This window comes from Anolis sagrei, chromosome 7, assembly GCF_037176765.1.
Source record: "Anolis sagrei isolate rAnoSag1 chromosome 7, rAnoSag1.mat, whole genome shotgun sequence".
In the NCBI taxonomy this organism is placed as follows: Eukaryota; Metazoa; Chordata; class Lepidosauria; order Squamata; family Dactyloidae; genus Anolis; species Anolis sagrei.
This window is the reverse complement of record NC_090027.1, coordinates 18367112-18382281: the sequence shown is the minus strand read 5'-3', so window position 1 is coordinate 18382281 and position 15170 is coordinate 18367112.

Here is a 15170-nt window from a genome sequence, read left to right as displayed (position 1 = left end):
GCATAAGAGTTTCCAAAATTTCACAACCAGCATGAACAGTGGCCAGGCTGGCATGGGGAAATGGTCCAGCGCCCTCTTTCTTGGTTTTTGTGCAAAGGAGGGAGCATGGAAATTAGGCAGGGAAGACCCTCATGTCATTTATCAAAGAACAAAAACTCTTGCTTTGTGCCCTCCCATCTTCCTCCCAAGGTACTGATCAGATTCAGGAATAGAGAAGCTTTTTCCTCTGAAAGTTTTGGATTCCTGGAAAAGGTCGGTCAAGAGTTGCAGTCAATGATGGGTGGAACCACAGCCAAAGTTGGTTAAGATCCACAGGATTGCATCGTTTTCCCTCTGCAACAACACAGTTCCCCTCAGTTTTTCTTCTTGTTATCACATCTCCCTCCTACAGTGTAGGTTTTGATTTCATGCTTTCAGAATGCTTTACTTTTGCCGTATAATTGTGTAAACCTTACACCCACTGATTATATTGTTGTGTATATAATTTTGTTGTCGTTGGTTTTATGTATCTCATTCTGTACTAAAGCCCTTTCATGCTTTTGTGTGAGGAATATCCTTCTAGATACAACTGTGATATTAGCTGTTGATAAAACTGCAACCAGCAGATGGTGCTTGTCATTGAGTTTAGTCTCCGCAAGCAGGAAGAAAGCACTTCGTTACCTCCAATATGGTATCCTGCCTTTCTCTAAGCTCCACATGGAACCTGAACAGATTGTGTAAGTTTAATTATAATAGCAATGCATCTGGTTGCATTAATGGTCTCAAACACCATTCGAAAGCATTCAGACTTGTTATTAATCCCCAAAAGTAGCATACAAGAGCTACAATTTTCTAGACCAAATTGTTTCTGGTGTTGTGTTACAATTCTTCAAGAGAAGAATAGAACTAAGCTTTCATCATGGGACGCACTCTGCAGAAAAGGAGAATTAGGGCAATTTACAGATAGGGCAATCCACAGATGTACAGATTTGCACAGAGTCTTGGCATCCGTTGGGGGCATTTCGGGAGGAAATTATCTCAGTGGAACTCATCACACTGGAGAATGAATCCACTTAAAATCGGAAAAGGAGACAATCCACCCAGGACAATATGTATGCTACATACCACCCAAGACAATACGTATCTTGTATACATAAGAGTCACCTTCGGGTTGAAAGAGGCGGTATATAAATATGGTAAATACATACATGCATGCATACATACATACATATTGGTAGATTGTCTCCATTTATAAGGTAATTTCCCCCTGAAATGCCCCCAAAGGATGTCAAGACTCTATGCAGATCTGCACATCTGTGAATGTCCCATTACATCAGTATTTCTCAACCTGTACCCCGGGGGGGGGGGGGGGGGGGTTGCACAGGGGCAGGCATATAGCCGGGGCGGGGGGGGGGGGCTTGAGGGGCTTCAGCCCCCCTCCCCCGAAATTCTCATGGTGGTCCGCGAGAAGGCCTTACTGGTACATTATTTAAACTGTTATGTTTATTCATATCATGATCTGATCACCATGCTCAATATACCCCACATGCATGGGGGGGGGGGGGGTATTGGGGTAATGATACAAAAGGTTTGCTAGGGTAGACCCTCTTTCACTCAGACTCAGACCCCCTCCGAATCAAACTCAGCCCCTCCCGAATCAAAATCCTGGCTACGGGCCTGCACTGGGGTGTCAGAGGAGTTGCCAAAACCATCGGAAAACACAGCATTTTCTGTTGGTCATGGGGGTTCTGTGTGGGAAGGTAAAGGTAAAGGTAGCCTCTGTTGGCGTGGAGCCCCTACACCCGGTACCAATTGCTTCTGCCTTCCGCGAGAGACCCTTACCAAGCAGAGCTTTGTAGACTTCCAGGGAAAATGGAGTTCAGGTTTCAGTGATGGTTGACTGAAGTCACTCAGGGAAGGAGCTGTACGGCTGTATGATCCTCGGCCAAGCTGTGGGCTGCATAACCCCGGCCAAGCTGTAGGCTGTATATCTCCCCGGCCAAGCCGTAGAAAACTAACCTTTCTACAGGAGCTCTTGGTATTATGTCCTGCATGGAAAGCTGCTCTGTGTGGACTGAACTCAAAAAGGCTCCTAATTCCCTCCAAAAACCCAAAGGGGGCGGGACAAGGGAACCTAACTATAATTGACAGGTGGCTTGCCCTATGATTGCAGCCAAAGAAGCCACCTATCTGCAGAGTCCCTGAAACTTAGGACTATAACAAACATTAAATACAAAGCAAACAAAATTGCACAGGCATATTGAGTATCCGTGCCAAATTTGGTCCAGATCCATCTTTGTTTGAATCCACAGTGCTCTCTGGATGTAGGTGAACTACAACTCCAAAACTCAAGGTCAACACCCACCAAAACCTTCCAGTATTTTCTGTTGGTCATGAGAGTTCTGTTTGCCAAGTTTGGTTCAATTCAATTGTTGGTGGATTTCAGAATGCTCTTTGATTTTGGGTTAACTATAAATCCCAGGAACTACCACTCCCAAATGACTAAATCAATCCTCCCTCAACCCCACCAGTATTCAAATTTGGGCATATCGGGTATTTGTGCCAAATTTGGGGCAGTGAATGAAAACACATCCTGTATATCGGATATTGATATTACAATTCATAACAGTAACAAAATGACAATTATGAAATAGCAACCAACATAATGTTATGGTTGGGGGTCACCACAACATGAAGGACTGTATTAAGGGGTCACGGCATTAGGAAGGTTGAGAAGCACTGCTATAGATGATTATAGCTATGACATTGAGCACTTGAGATGGGAAGCGTTGTTAATGGCTTCTCTGGTGTCAATGGAGTGTGTATTCTAGCCATATTTTTAAAAAACCTAGAAATGTTGCCTTTTTGTAATTTGCTTACGATTCTAGTCTTGTTCCTTAAACTTTCATGGTTGGGGCAGACTAGCAATCCAAAGCAGTACTAAAGATCCTCTTTGCATGAATGCTCTTCTTCCAAATACAATGTGAAATACACTTCATCTGCTCTTGTTGCCCTTTCTAGTCTTTGTGCTATCTTTCAATGGAGAAGCAAAAAGCCCTTGATACACTGTGAGCCCATTATTTTCACTTTCAAGTTTCCAACTTGTATAAGAAGGCTTACAGACATCCACAAATTCTTCATTCAGTCATTTGCAAATTGCAGGTTGTTACAGAATGCTTGTGAGCTGCACAAAATAACCTAAAGGTCCTGCTGCCAGACAAAAGCTATCTGCCAATGGAGGATATAGCCTAATACAAGGTTTAAATGAAAAGTAATGCCTCCACCTTCGTAACTCCTCAACAAATGGCAATACTGGTATGCTGCAGGTACTGGCTTGTTCAGTAGACTCTCCTCTACAGTTCCATTTTGATGGGAAGCCTTAACATTGAACGGTTGTGTTGTTAAAGTGTGAAGTATAGAACCCTGAGCAGACGGTTGGTCAACGCGACTTAAGCGAATTTTCAGAAACCTTGCTGTTGGAGTTATTCTATTCCTCTCTTAAATGAGACCTCCAGCACTACATCTTCTGTGTATCGTCGAAGGCTTTCATGGCCAGAATCACTGGGTTGTGAGTTTTTCAGGCTGTATGTCCACGCTCCTGAAGCATTCTCTCCTGACATTCCACCTGCATCTTTTGCAGACATCCTCAGTTGTCTGACTTCACAACCACTGAGGATTCCTGCCATAGATGCAGGCAAAACATCAGGAACATGTCCGTAAAAAAACCCAAAAAACTCATGACAATCCACTACATCTTCTTTTTGCTAATAAGGGTTGACATTCATAATTGCAGTTACAAATACATAACATAGAGTCACACATTGTAAATGACTCATATACATGATGTCTACATATTCAATACTGTAGGGAACGTGTAGAAATCATAAAAAGTCTCCTAATCTAGACCTACTGGATAGCAGCCACTCGAAGAGATAGGGGTCTGTATTTCTGTGTCAGTTTCTACCTGGTGTAAGAGAGAACTACGAGGATTGAATGAAAAGTAATGCCTCCATCTTCATAACTCCTCAACAGATGGCAGTACTGGTATACGGCAGGTACTGGCTTGTTCAGTAGACTCTCCTCTACAGTTCCATTTTGGCGGGAAGCCTTAGCATTGAACGGTTGTGTTTTTAAAGTGCATAGTATAGAACCCTGCACAGACAGTCGGTCAATGCGACTTAAGCAACGTGCAGTCATTGAATTCTTGACAGCAGAAGGTTTCACCCCAAAGGTGATTCATCAGAGAATGCAAGCCGTTTATAGTGATTGTCTTGATGTGAGTACTATGTGTCGTTGGGCAAGTAAGTTTAAAGATGCTGAAGTGGGAACATCTGACTTGCGTGACAAACAAAGAGTTGGACGTCCTATGACATCAACCACTGAGTTTCACATGCAAAAGGTTGACAGATTGACTGCGGTGAAGACAACAAGAACAGTGACTCACAAAGAAACACAGGTTGATGTGTCATAGATAAGCTTATCTAAGGGGTTTGGAGTTCTGACTGACTACCACCTTTGGGTGTTCTTTAGCTCTGGCAATGGTTAGTCCTCATGGCCTGGAACACCAGGCATGTTACATTGAGAATCACATATTCCCCTTGATTCATTTATTGTGTACCACTTTTCAGCCCAATCATACTTTTCAGGTTGAGTAAATAGAAAAATGTTTTGTTGCTTAGAAGCTCAGATGAAGCCGATATCACACCCTTCTGAATCTTGCCAATGAAATCCTTATGCTAGGACAGCATTGCTCAACCTGGGGGACCTCTGGGTAGATTATGGGGGGAGGGGGTTGTCGAAGGGGTCGCCAAAGACCATCCGAAAACACAGTACTTTCTGTTGGTCATGGGGGTTCTGTGTGGAAAGTTTGGCCCAATTCTATCATGGGTGGGGTTCATAATGCTCTTTGATTGTAGGTGAACTACAAATCCCAGCAACTACAAATGCCAAGGTATGTTTTCCCCAAACTCCACCAGTGTTCACATTTGGGCATATTGCATATTCGTGCCACGTTTGGTCCAGATCCATCATTGTTTGAGTCCACAGTTCTCTATGGGTGTAGGTGAACTACAACTCCCAAACTCAAGATCAGTGCTTGCCAAATCATTCCGGTATTTTCTGATGGCCATGGGAGTTCTGTGTGCCAAGTTTTCTTCAGTTCCATCATTGTTGGAGTTCAGAATGCTCTTTGATTGTAGGTGAACTATAAATCCCAGCAACTACAACTCCCAAAAGACAAAATCCACCCCCCCCCCCAACCCTACCAATATTCAAATTTGGGGGTATCAGGTATTTATCCCAAATTTGGTCCAGTGAATGAAAATACAACCTGCATATCAGATATTTACATTACAACTCATGACAATAGCAAAATTACAGTTGTGAAGTAGCAACGAACATAATTTTATGGTTGGTGGTCACCACAACATTGGGAACTGTATTAAGGGGTCACAGCATTAGGAAGGTTGAGAAACACTGTTCTAAGGAGACACCATAAATGATCAGGTTTGAAGCTATCTACAGAAACCTACTGTGTCAGCAACCCAAGATAGGGCAAACAACCATTCATAGTACTGTTTTAAGGATCACCCAGCCTGAGTTGTGCCCAAGAGTCTTCTTTCTGACCTCCTCCACTGTACCTTTTTTCGTCCTTATTTTCCCACATACTGTATAATGTTCATGATGCTTGTGATAATAGCAGATGCCACATGCCTCCCTAGCAAAGAGAGCTGTGACCGCCTCTTGGGATGTGGTAAAACTAAAATTAGAAGTATTATCTGGGGAGAGAGGCACATGTAGATCACTTTCCTCTCTCCTTAAGATACATCGCAGCAGGACAAGGGCCCTTTGAGGCCAGCGCATGAATGTTCTTACCCATAGAAGACGAAGAAAGGGAACAAGAAAGGTATGAATCAGAAATCTCAGCTGATCGTGTGTAATAATTGCAGAGACCTTGGGGATATATCTCATTATTGGTGGCAATTTATTAAGTTTTCATTAAACAAACGCCTTGATGAGCTAATATTCCACCCCGAGAGCACACGAAGGAGGCAAAGAGCTCTTTTGTTCTTCTGTCATTGTTTAAGATATAGCTGTTAAGAGAGGATGGAAAGGGAAGTCTTGCTCAAAGAAAAACTGACACCCCCTTGGCTCAGTTTTGGCAGGTTGTGTCCCAACGTAACTAAGGCAGACACAGAAGAAGCTGAAAACAACATTTGGCAGACTTCATATGGTTAGGGAAAGCTTGTTACTTCAAACTGGAAGGACATGTCACTCTTACAATTGAAAATGTTTATGCGTTTTTGTAATAACTGCTCATTTCTAGTCTGGGTCTCACATATCTTGAGCTGAAGTAACTGTTGGTGAAGTCAAGCATGTCCCCGTGCCCCCCCCCCCCATAAGGGATGGTAACTTTTGTTGGGTCTCGGAGTCGGCCCGCCCGATGAAAGGATTTCGCTTGGCATCTTTGATCACATCACACTGGGGTGCAAAGAACCCTAGGAAAGTCTCTTCCCCCCCGAAACTGTTTTCATTCAAGATTCTACCTAGCAAACATCCACCCCAGTCTCTTCATTGTGTCATATCTGATGGCGACAGGAAAGCCTGGATAAAGCAATCAACAGACTCATCAAAAGACAATAGTCTGGGCATCCTTTGCAGGCTGGATTTCTTGGACTCAGGACTCCCAAGGCATGAAATCAATTAATCCACTCACAAACCCATTGTTTCTTCTTCGTCCCGCCTCCCTTCTCCTGATTCGCCAGAGCGCAGAGGTGGTAGGAGCTCTCCGATTGGCTCCTGCATAGCGGAGGAGCTCTGTGATTGGTTCTGGTGCAGGGCGGGCGGCCGGGCCTCCTCCCAGCTGTTATCGCGTCAGCCAATCCCCTGCGAGCTGGGCGGAGGGCGGGAATTTTGAAACTTCTGAGCCTGTTTTTCCTATAAAAATGTCTCTGATCTCTGTAACCACATGCTTTGTAGGCGAATAATTGCTACATTGCGGGGTACAAATAAAGTTTAATAATAATAATAATAATAACCCCACAAACGACAGAATTGGGGCAAATTTCCCACACAGAATTCCACATGACCAACAGAAAATACTTAAGGCCATCCAGTCCAACTCTCTTCACCCGGGCAAGAAAACGTCATCAAAGCCCTCCTGACAAAAAGCCATCTAGTCATAAATATAGATAGATATATATGATTTACACACACAGAGAGATATAGTATCATAGATTTGAAAGGGACCCCTAAAGAAGGACAATAATATGTTCCATATTCCAGAGTAGGCAAACCAGACAATCTACACATCAACACTGACAAAGAAACAACAAGAAATTACATATATTAGAAACCCACACTTTCACATTACTTTATTTTCCAGATCACCAGACTGGTAAACAGCAACGTATGGCAGGGGATAGCTAGTAAATAAATAAATTATCCATTCGATGCAGGAAGGCATCCAGCTGAATCTATTCGTTAGGTGATAAGAATTGTGCATATCATGCAACCTGCTGTTTTCATTTGTGGTTGAGAATGATATATCTGCAATAGTGAAGTCAATATGGACTTTAGGAGGGTCTCCCCAGTAAGAGAGACCCCTAGGACCGCACCAAAGAGGGCCCATGACCTTGGCGAACCGTCAGAGAAGCCTGATTCCAGCAATTTTATTAATATTAATAATTGAAATGAGACTCCTGCCAAGGCGAAGAAGAGGCATCGAGGTTTAATGAGCGATTCAGCTGAAGCGGATGCAATTGCAGTGACCATTCACATGCAAGCATACCAGTACATTGATCAGAGGCATATTTATAGCAAAATACAGGTTTGAAAGTTTCAAAACTCCCCTCGCTTCGGCTCCTTAGCAAATCAGGGAGAGGGAGGTGGGACGGAAGAGGGACGATGTGTCCAGAGAGGATTATGACATTCCACTGTCCTGGATTTCCTGTGCCCGAGGGATCAGCCAGCCAAGGAAACTAGTTTTTTTTGTTCTTGTGATAGATCAGTGATTAGGGATAATCATTTGATTCAGGTTTTCCCCTTCCAGGATCAGATAAGGTAAAAGGTGAGGCTGAGAAGGATGTTTGTTGTGAAGGATAACTTGGCAGAGGAAATCACAGTCTGATGACCCCCTCCTAAAGTCAAAAAGTAACTCCAGGTCCCATTGTTCAGATATGAGTTCCAAGTAAATAGGTGTTTTTGTGATTCCTGATTGCCTTTTCAGCCCAGCGGGCCGCTTCCTGATCAGCCTCCCAAAGGGCAAAAGAGTTCATGGCTGGGTCAGACTTGTGAAGGAAATACATAGAAGGAAAGTATATAGAAACTGTAGGAAATTCATACCAATCACCCCTTCTCCATCCCACCCTCCAGAGAATCATAGAATCATAGAATCAAAGAGTTGGAAGAGACCTCATGGGCCATCCAGTCCAACCCCCTGCCAAGAAGCAGGAATATTGCATTCAAATCACCCCTGACAGATGGCCATCCAGCCTCTGCTTAAAAGCTTCCAAAGAAGGAGCCTCCACCACACTCCGGGGCAGAGAGTTCCACTGCTGAACGGCTCTCACAGTCAGGAAGTTCTTCCTCATGTTCAGATGGAATCTCCTCTCTTGTAGTTTGAAGCCATTGTTCCTCGTCCTAGTCTCCAAGGAAGCAGAAAACAAGCTTGCTCCCTCCTCCCTGTGGCTTCCTCTCACATATTTATACATGGCTATCATATCTCCTCTCAGCCTTCTCTTCTTCAGGCTAAACATGCCCAGTTCCCTAAGCCGCTCCTCATAGGGCTTGTTCTCCAGACCCTTGATCATTTTAGTCGCCCTCCTCTGGACACATTCCAGCTTGTCAATATCTCTCTTGAATTGTGGTGCCCAGAATTGGACACAATATTCCAGATGTGGTCTAACCAAAGCAGAATAGAGGGGTAGCATTACTTCCTTATATCTAGACACTATGCTCCTATTGATGCAGGCCAAAATCCCATTGGCTTTTTTTGCCATATTTAATAAAGAAATTATTTTCAAGCAAATTGAGTCCATAGTTCATTTTGAGGGAAGTTCATGAGCGGGAAAGATGTCCTTGTGAGTCCAAAACATTAGGCAGAGCTGCCACGCTGGGATCGAAGCTGGTCCTTGGGAAACTACAACTCTCATGAAGGGCAGAAGTCCCAAGAGCCAGCCATTCCCCAAAAGCCTCGTGGGGTCCTTGTTGTTGTCAGTGCCTTGGCAATGTGACCAAGACTTAACCCCTATTGTGTAGTCTGGTGCCCTTGCCCTTTGCAGAACTATAAGTCACTATCCCTTATTGGGGGGGGGGCAGGCTGCTCGGCTTCAATAGCAGTATGCAAGTAGATTTCAGCACTCAGTCTGGTTGGCCTTTGCATATAGAATAGGAGGCATTTTTGAAGCCGAGCAGCCCCCCCCCCCCCCCCAAATAACGGATAGTGACTTATAGTTCTGCAAAGGGCATGGGCACCAGACAAAATTTCTGGATTTGTTTTTCCCTTTAAAATGAAGCCAGGTCTAACTAATAGTTTAGCAACCAAATTGCAAGGGAATCTTTGGTTTTATTAGCAGGATTTTGTTTGCTTTGGGAAATTGCACTTGGGAATGGTATGCATGAATGTGACCAAAAGTAACCAAAAGAGTTTATCAAAAAGGAGGCAGGCTGATACAGCTTTTGTTATTAAAGTTCAACTAACAGACGTGGGAACAGGAGGCAAAAGCCTATACTGGTAGGAGGTTGGCACAAAGGGATGTTTAGCAGGTGGAGATCACAGTCTACGTATTGCATCAGATACTCTTCTCTAGTTCAAGGCATCTCCCCTTAGGCTGCATATAAAACAGGGCACAGATAACATATAAATGAAAGGAATAGGAATGGTGTGGCTCCCAGGATTTCACATCACTGGCTCTAGAGCTGCTGGAAGTTACAATCCCACAACACCTGGAGGAATGCCCACTCCCATCCCATATAGGAGCATTTCTCAACCTGGGGGTCGGGACACCTGGAGGGGTTGTGAGGGGGTGTCAGAAGGGTTGCCAGAGATCATCAGAAAACTCAAAGCTCTTGCAGCCAAAAAAACTTTCAAAACACCACAGGCTCACCAGATCTTTAGAACATGGCCATATAGCCCGAAAAAACCTACAACAACCCAGTGATTCCGACCATGAAAGCCTTCGACAATACATTAAACTCAATATTTTCTGTCGGTCATGGTGGTTCTGTGTGGGATGTTTGGACCATAATTCTATCATTGTGATGTGGCGGCAAAAAAAGCCAATGGGATTTTGGCCTGCATCAATAGGAGCATAGTGTCTAGATCTAAGGAAGTAATGCTACCCCTCTATTCTGCTTTGGTTAGACCACATCTGGAATATTGTGTCCAATTCTGGGCACCACAGTTCAAGAGAGATATTGACAAGCTGGAATGTGTCCAGAGAAGGGCGACTAAAATGATCAAGGGTCTGGAGAACAAGGCCTATGAGGAGCGGCTTAGGGAACTGGGCATGTTTAGCCTGAAGAAGAGAAGGCTGAGAGGAGATATGATAGCCATGTATAAATATGTGAGAGGAAGCCACAGGGAGGAGGGAGCAAGCTTGTTTTCTGCTTCCTTGGAGACTAGGACGCGGAACAATGGCTTCAAACTACAAGAGAGGAGATTCCATCTGAACACGAGGAAGAACTTCCTGACTGTGAGAGCCGTTCAGCAGTGGAACTCTCTGCCCCGGAGTGTGGTGGAGGCTCCTTCTTTGGAAGCTTTTAAGCAGAGGCTGGATGGCCATTTGTCAGGGGTGATTTGAATGCAATATTCCTGCTTCTTGGCAGGGGGTTGGACTGGATGGCCCATGAGGTCTCTTCCAACTCTTTGATTCTATGATTCTATGATTTATGGGGTTCAGAATGCTCTTTGATTGTAGGTAAACTATACATCCCAGCAACTACAACTTCCAAATGTCAAGGTCTATTTCCTCCAAATTCCACCGGTGTTCATATTTGGGCATATTGAGTATTCATGCCAAGTTTATTTATTTATTATTATTTATTTATTTTGTACATTTCTACCCTGCCCTTCTCCCCATAAGGGGACTCAGTTTGTTCCAGATCCATAATTGTTTGAGTCCACAGTGCTCTCTGAATGTAGGTGAACTACAACTCCAAAACTCAAGGTCAATGCCCACCAAACCCTTCCAGTATTTTCTGTTGGTTGTTGGAGTACTGTGTGTGAAGACTGGTTCAGTTCCATCATTAGTGGAGTTCAGAATGTTCTTTGACTGTAGATTAACTATAAATCCCAACAACTATAACTCACAAGTGACAAAATCAATCCCCCCCTCCCCCGCCCACAAATACCCATTACGTCCTCCACCAGTTTTAAAATCTGGGCATATCGGGTATTTCTACCAAATTTGGTCCAGTGAAAGAACATTCATCCTTCATATCAGATATTTACATGACAATTCATAACAGTAGCAAAATGACAGTTATGAAGTAGCAACAAAAATAATTTTATGGTTGGGGGTCCCCACAATATGAGGAACTGTAATAAGGGGTCACAGCATTAGGAACATATCAGTTTATTGACCTCAGAGCATCTCCTAAGAGGTTCAAAAATAAATCAATGAAGCGTGGTACCTTCAGTCAACTCCGAAGCCCGGAGCGGCACTTAAAGATTTATTGCTATTTGTAAAAACTACAAAACTATATACAGGAGTTACCAAAGACATATCTTTCCTCTTAGTCGTACATCGGTGGAAGAAAACATGTGCTGTTACCATATCTCTGGAATGTATGACGCAATAGGAACTGTCCAAAATTGCACTCTAGGCCAGTGTTTCTCAACCTTCCCAATGTCGTGACCCCTTAATACAGTTCCTCATGTCGTGGTGATCCCCAACCATAACATTATTTTCTTTGCAGAGACCAATATGACTCTTTAAAGAGTTTGTTACCCTGGCGAGACAGAGAGAAGCACCCAATCCCAGATTTTTACCAATAAAAGGTCTCACCAAGTGGAAGGAAGTGCCACTGAGGTTTATTAGCGATTCAGCTGAAAAGGATGCAGAGCGGCAATCATTCGCCAAGCAGAGCATGTCGTTACAGAAAACAGAGGCATTTTTATAGGAAATACAGAGTTGTGAGTTTCAAAATTCCCGCTCCACACCCTCCGCCTGGCTCGATGGTGATTGGCTGGCCTGATAACAGCTGGGAGGAGGCTTGGCCGCCCTCCCTGTGCCAGAGGCAATCACAGAGCTCCTCCTCTGCACTGGAGCCTATCAGAAAGCTCCTACAGCCTCGGTGCTCTGGCGAATCAGGAGGAAGGGAGGCAGGACGAAAGGAAACAATGTTTTCTTGAGTGGATTATAGAATTCCAATGTCCTGGGGCTTCTTGAGTCAGGGATTGGCCTTCTAAAGAAACTAACTTTATTGTCTTTAGATGGGACTGCGATAAGTAATGATTACTTAATCCGAGTTTTCCTGTCGCAATCAGATATGACACAAAGAAGAGGCTGGGGTGGATGTCCATTGTGGAGAGGTTTGAACGAAAAATGGCTTGGAGGAAAAGAGGACTTTTCTAAGGTCATATTCCTCCCATTGTTATATGATTAAAAAGTCTGCCAAACAGAAATCCTCCGAAGACAAAAGGATTTCCTTTACTATTGTCCATGCAAAGAATGTCCAAAGATAAGGGTCTCTTCATGATCGCTGATTGCTTTACCAGAGGCAGGGCAGCTTCCTTGTAGATTTCCCCCAAGGAGAGGGGAAGGGGGCAAAAGGGTCAGGGCAAGGTCAAATACATGAAGAGAAATATAGAAATACAGGAGAAAATACGAAAATATAGAAATCATAATACAGAGAGTAAACCCAACTACCTTCCCCCAGTGTTCATAGTTCATATTATTCATAGGAAGGTCCATAAAGGGAAATATATCCATGAGGAGGAAAGAGAGTCCCTTGTTTGTGAGATGGGGGATCATCAGGAGCCCAGGTGTGCCTCAGATGGGAAAATTCAAATATTTTTGTGGCATGATTTTCAGTAAGAAAATTGGTTACTTTCTGCTGTAAACATATGAAAATAGAGCATAAAGCCTTGATTAAATGATACACACCAAACTGACCAAGGCTTAACTCTTATTATCCAGCCTGGCGTCCTTGCTCTTAGCAAAACTATAAGTAACTATCTCTTATTGGGGGGGGGGGGGGGGGGTCATGTTCGACTTCAAGGTGATCATGGGGAAAGCAAACCCATCCACTAGAAAGAGCAATACAGGTGTTTCAGACAGCATATGCTAGGAGACAACAGCCCAGTGTTGGAGAATGAAGAGAAACAGATGGCTTGCCCTGCATCCCTTGAACTGCTCTTCTATCTTCTTGCATGCTAGAATGGAAGAAAGATTTAGTTGCCTGGTACCATCTTCATGCCAGGTAGAAGCCTTCCTGTGGAGCGACAGCCCCTTCTCAGATGTAAGCAAATGTGCTGAGATTAGTCGGAGATGAAACTTAAAATGAAAAGCTCGCCATCTTACTGGTGATAACATAATTTAGAGCTTCCCTGCTATAATTTACAACAAGTCATGTGCACTCACTCGTATGCTCTGACATATATTCAAAAGGAGATGAAATGTGTTAAGGGCATATGCTTTATTTGGGATTAGTTTGTAAGTAAAGGTGGGGGGAAATCCTGTGGTTCTCTGGTAAGCAAGAAAACGGGAACAAATTTAAGAACAGATTTGGGATTTGGATTCGGGGCTCAATGGGGAGCTCTGTTGTGCCTCCTCTCACTACAAAACGACAATAAGTGGCTCTGTGGGAAATCACTTAATCGCAGCGAAGAACACAGCAGGAAGAAAGAGGCTAGCTTTGGAACTAGCAGAGCATTTCCATGGTGGAACACGCTGATATTTGACTTTCTTTCCCTAGTAATGTAAAGCAATTTCAAAACCCCAGAAAGGGCCATGCATATCTTGCCAAATCAGTTTAGTTGATGGGAGTCCCAGATGGTATAATGGGTTAAACCCTTGTGCCGACCCAAAAGGTCAGCGGTTCGAATCCAGGGAGCGGGGTGAGCTCCCATCTGTCTGCTCCAGCTTCCCATGTGGGGACATGAGAAAAGCCTCCAACAGGATGGTAAAACATCTGGGCATGCCCAGGGCAGCATCCTTGAAGATGGCAAATTCTCTCACGTTTCCAACTTTTCCAGCCTACGCCAGAGCTCCCTGTCGGCCATCACCGCTCCCAACTCCTTCAAGGTCAAGCCAGTCACTTCAAGGATGCCATCCATCCATCTTGCCCTTGGTCAGCCTCTCTTCCGTTTTCCTTCCATATTCCCCACCATCATTTTCTCTAAGCTTTCTTTTCTTCTCATGATGTGGCCAAAGTACTTCATCTTGGCCTTTACTATTCTTCCCTCTAATGAGCAGTCAGGCTTTATTTCTTGAAGTATGGACTAGTTGGATCTTCTCGTGGTCCAAGGCACTCTCAGCACTTTCCTCCAACACCACAGTTCAAAAGCATCTCTCTTCCTTCGCTCAGCCTTCCCTAAGGTCCAGCTCTCACATCCGTAGGTGACTACAGGGAATACCATTGCTTTGACTATACAGATCTTCGTTGCCAGTCTGATGTGTCTACTCTTCACTATTTTATCAAGATTGGTCATTGCTCTCCTCCCAAGAAGTAAGCATCTCCTGATTTCCTGGCTGCAGTCTGCGTCTCCAGTAATCTTTGCACCTAGAAATACAAAGTCTGTCACGGCCTCCACATTTTCTCCCTCTATTTCCCAGTTGTCAATCATTCTTGTTGCCATAATCTTGGTTTTTTTTTTAGTTTAGCTACAACCCAGCTTTTGTGCTTTCTTCTTTCACCTTGATTAGAAGGCTCCTCAGCTCCTCCTCGCTTTCAGCCATCAAAGTGGTATCATCTGCATAACTAAGGTTGTTAATGTTTCTTCCAGCAATTTTCACCCCAGCCTTGCATTCGTCAAGCCCTGCACATTGCATGATGTGTTCTGCATACAAGTTGAATAGGTTGGGTGAGCGTATACAACCCTGCCGTATGCCTTTCCCAATCTTGAACCAGTCTGTTGTTCCATGGTCAGTTCTGACTGTTGCTACTTGGTCCTTATACAGATTCCTCAGGAGAGAGACAAGGTGATTTGGTATCCCCATACCACCAAGAACTTGCCACAATTTATT